At 44.1% G+C, this 5,000-nt stretch overlaps 1 pseudogene; it reads right to left on the reverse strand.

Moving 5' to 3' along the window:
- The window catches only part of LOC123516234, a 23,203-nt pseudogene that overhangs the window by 1,330 nt on the left and 16,873 nt on the right, over positions 1-5,000 (reverse strand).

Consider the following 5,000-nt stretch of genomic DNA (forward strand, 5'->3'; position numbering starts at 1 on the left):
GTAAATAAGTACGAGATGTAACTCGAGGGGTGTGCTGTCCCGGTGTGGAGTCTCAGTCCTACCCGAAGATCGGTCTATGAGCTCTGAGCTCGCTCCGTAATGGGGAAGACTGGCTGGGTGACCAGCAGACGACCGAGGTGAATTACACACACCTGCCTGGGCGAGGTCCGCGGGGCCCGGCACGTCGTACTTAAAGTTGCGTCCTGTCTCGTACCACGCGCCCACCACTGCTGTACCTGCGGGGGGAGGTGGGTAGAGTGACGCACTGCCGCTGCACACACACACACACACACACACACACACACACACACACACACACACACACACACACACACACACACCTACCTGAGAGGATATCCTTGGTGGTGGATGTCAGTATATTCTCACCACGCCCATGCTCCGTGCTGTACTCCAGGAGGCCAAAATGCGCCAGTCTGTTGGCCCACGATTGGGCGTCCAGGCACAGCTGTGGGCGTGAGGGAGAGAGAGAGACGGGGAGTGTGAGGGAGGGAAAGAGAGACAGTTGTATAAGAGGAGAAGAAAGGTAGAGATAAAAAGAGAGGTAAAGATAATAAGTGTGGGCGTTATGTGGGCGTGGGCGTAGGAGAGAGAGAGAGAGAGAGAGAGAGAGAGAGAGAGAGAGAGAGAGAGAGAGAGAGAGAGAGGATAAAGAAAAGGAAGAAGAGAGAGAAAAAGAAGTGGAAAATATGAAAGAGGAGGAGGAAGAGGAGGAGGAGATAGATGAATAAGTAAAGAAGGAACAGAGAAAGACATGGAGGAATGGGAGGGGAGGGAAGGGAGGGAGAGGAGAAAGGGACGGGTGGAGATAAGATAAGGGAGGATGAAGAAGAGAAAGAGAGAAAAGTGATGATGAATGAGGGAGGAAGGAAGATAAGGGGAAAGAAACATATTATTATTATTTTATTATTATTATTATTATTATTATTATTATTATTATTATTATTATTATTATTTTTATGATTATTTTTGTTGTTATTATTGTTATTGTTGTTGTTGTTGTCATTCTTACCTTTTCTAGTCCTTGTTAAAATATTACTTCTCCTACTCCTCCTCCTCCTCCTCCTCCTCCTCCTCCTCCTCCTCCTCCTCCTCCTCCTCCTCCTCCTCCTCTTCCTCCTTCTTCTCCTCTTCTTAACGCTAAGTGACTAAAAACGAAAGGATAGAGGGCTAGAGAGAGAGAGAGAGAGAGAGAGAGAGAGAGAGAGAGAGAGAGAGAGAGAGAGAGAGAGAGAGAGAGAGGGTGGGGAGGGGTGCCGGAAGCGCAGTAATGAGACCACAGGTAAACATTTTTACCTGTACAGCATGTGAGAGAGAGAGAGAGAGAGAGAGAGAGAGAGAGAGAGAGAGAGAGAGAGAGAGAGAGAGAGAGAGAGAGGATGGAGAGGGATGGTGAGGAGAGGAAGAGACGCAACATAAATAATGAAAGAGGGAAAGGAAGAGATAGGAGGAGGAGGAGGAGGAGGAGGAGGAGGAGGAGGAGGAGGAGGAGATGGAAAATGATGATGGTGAGGAGGAGGAAGGAAAAATGTAGAAGGAAGAAAGTAATATGTGTTTTCCCAGAGAGAGAGAGAGAGAGAGAGAGAGAGAGAGAGCTTTCACTCACTCACTCACTCTATCAAGCAGACCGTAAACATAGAGGATGAGAGTGAGTGTGAGAGAGTGAGAGAGAAGAGAGGAGAGAGGAGAGAGAGAGAGAGAGAGAGAGAGAGTGAGAGGAGGGAGAGGGGAGAGAAAACGACATAATGACTCTCACAACAGGTAAAGTCTCTCACCTGTCCACTGGAAACGAGAGAGAGAGAGAGAGAGAGAGAGAGAGAGAGAGAGAGAGAGAGAGAGAGATAGAAGTAACAAAAACAGACACTCTCTTTAAAAGGTAGAACAAAAAGAGAGATAAGAAAGAAAGAAAGAAAGAAAGAAAGAAAGAAAGAAAGAAAGACAGTAAAAATTAAAGATAGAAATAAATAAATTGATAAGTAAATAAAAAATGATAAAATAAGAAAGATAAAAATGCGATTAACACACACACACACACACACACACACACACACACACACACACACACACACACACACACACACACACACACACACACACACACACACACACACACTTCCTCCTCTTGTATTTCTTCTCATTTCCAGCTTCTTGACTTCACACACACACACACACACACACACACACACACACACACACACACACACACACACACACACACACACACACACACACACACACACACACACACACACACACACACACACACACACACACGTACGTACCTGTTCTGACAAGACAAGAGGTGGGGCTTCGTGTATTGCTCTGAACCTGTTATGCTCACTGACACACTCCAGGACAAAGTGACTATGGGCCCACTCCACCTCGCCCGTGCCCCGCTCCTGTACGCTGGCCCCGCGCCCTGACCACACCTGGAATGAAGGGCAAGGGGAGCTGCATCACGTAAAGGCAGGTGAAGTTGGTTAGGTTAGGCTAGCTTGGGTTGGGTTGAGTTGGGTTGAGTTAGGTTAGGTTGAGTTAGGTTAGGCTGGGTTGAATTAAGTTTGAGTTAGGTTAGGTTAGGTTAGGGAAGGTTAGGTTAGGTTGTGTTAGGTTAGGTTAGGCAAGGGAACAATAGGTAAAAGTAAAATGATATGAAGTGTTTGATTAGAGTAGATTAGGTTAGGTTAGGTTAGATTTGGTTTGGGTTAGGTGAGGTTAGGTGAGGTTAGGTTGCATTACAAAAGTCAGAAGAGAATACAGGAGAAGGAAGACCAATTTTCGCCAAATGTGTAGGTGAAGAGAGAGAGAGAGAGAGAGAGAGAGAGAGAGAGAGAGAGAGAGAGAGAGAGAGAAATAATGATGTTTTGGTAATAGGTGAAGAAATTAAAACATTCAGTCAGTCTGCCAGTGAGTGAGTCAGTGAGTTAGTCAGTCAGTCAGTCAGTCAGCCAGCCAGCCAGTTAGTTAGTCAGTCAGTCAACCAGCCAGTCAGTCAATCAGTTAGTCATTCATTCATTCATTCATTCAGTCAGTCAGTCAGTCAGTCAGTCAACCAGTCAGTCAGTCAATCAACCAGTCAGCCAGTCAGCCAGTCAGCCAGCCAGTCAGTCACAATAGAAGTGAACAAACTGAAAGAAAAGAAAGAAAAAGTATTGTAAGGAAAGGAAAAAAAGATAAGGAGAGAGAGAGAGAGAGAGAGAGAGAGAGAGAGAGAGAGAGAGAGAGAGAGAGAGAGAGAGAGAGAGAGAAAGAGCGCAGATGGGACTATCGCGACACACACACACACACACACACACACACACACACACACACACACCCACACACGTAATATTGTCACTTCACGTTAGCCAATCACGGAGAGCCAAGCCTGTGACGTCACTCATTAACCCGCCAATCACAGAGCAGGGGGTGGTGGGACAGACCAGGTGGAAATAGATTTAAAGGGACACGGAAATACACGGGAGATATAAAAATAGTGCTCAGGTTGACTAATGCTGTGGAAATGAAGGCAGATACTTGGAGATATGAAGGAAATAAAGTGATAGGGATGAGGGAGATGGGAAATATAGGGAAATAAATGAGGATATACGAGAAATAGGGTAAATAGAATAGAGAAGAAGAATTATAAAAAGAGATAGATAGGAAATTGATTAGAATGTATTGCAATTTAATTAAAGAACTGGAAAGGAATAGAAGTAGATAAGATATAGATAAACAGTGAAAATAGATGAATAAATAGAGAAAGAATGAAATAATAATAACAAGAATTAATTTGCAAACTGTTTGGAAGATAACGTTGATAATTAGTGAAGGAAATGTAGTGAATGAATACAAGAAAAGGAGAAAATGAATTAGAACGAGTGTTAATAGTTACTCAAAGAAAGGAACGATTATTATTGTTATTATTATTATTATTATTATTATTATTATTATTATTATTATTATTATTATTATTATTATCTCTCTCTCTCTCTCTCTCTCTCTCTCTCTCTCTCTCTCTCTCTCTCTCTCTCTCTCTCTCTCTCTCTCTCTCTCTCTCTCTCTCTCTCTCTCTCTCTCTCTCTCTCTCTCTCTCTCTCTCTCTCTCTCTCTCTCTCTCTCTCTCTCTCTCTCTCTCTCTCTCTCTCTCTCTCTCTCTCTCTCTCTCTCTCTCTCTCTCTCTCTCTCTCTCTCTCTCTCTCTCTCTCTCTCAACTGGAAATTATTTATTCTTATCATTCCTACATTGATTCTTCTTCTTCTTCTTCTTCTTCTTCTTCTTCTTCTTCTTCTTCTTTCGACTACTACTATTACCACTACTGCCTCAAAATTTCACTTCCTCATTTTCTATCCTCACCTCCTCCTCCTCCTCCTCCTCCTCCTCCTCCTCCTCCTCCTCCTCCTCCTCCTCCTCCTCCTCCTCCTCCTCCTCCTCCTCATTCTCTGATGCTCATGAGGAGGTATTGACCAACACGTCTGTTTCCTCCTCCTCTCCTCCTCCTCCTCCTCCTCCTCCTCCTCCTCCTCCTCCTCCTTTTCCTCTTTCCTTCATCCTCCTTGAGTCTCCTTCCACCTTCTCTCTTTCTTTTGCTTTTTCTTTTTTCTTTTTTTTCTTTTTTTTTCTTTTTCTTTCTTATTTTCTTGTCTGTTTCTTTTCTTCTTTAATCTCTCTCTCTCTCTCTCTCTCTCTCTCTCTCTCTCTCTCTCTCTCTCTCTCTCTCTCTCTCTCATCCTATCAGCAAAATGTCTCGAGGGGAGGATGATGGCAAGAGAGAGAGAGAGAGAGAGAGAGAGAGAGAGAGAGAGAGAGAGAGAGAGAGAGAGAGAGAGAGAGAGAGATTAGAGTTTCCTTTCGTAAATAAAGTGTAAATGTTTTATTGTAGTGTCCTCCTCCTCCTCCTCCTCCTCCTCCTCCTCCTCCTCCTCCTCCTCCTCCTTAATTCTTCCTCCTTTCCTACATTTCTCTCTTCCTTTCCTCTGTATTTTATCTCCATCCTCCGGCAT

The sequence above is a fragment of the Portunus trituberculatus genome, chromosome 5, assembly GCF_017591435.1.
Source record: "Portunus trituberculatus isolate SZX2019 chromosome 5, ASM1759143v1, whole genome shotgun sequence".
Taxonomy (NCBI): Eukaryota; Metazoa; Arthropoda; class Malacostraca; order Decapoda; family Portunidae; genus Portunus; species Portunus trituberculatus.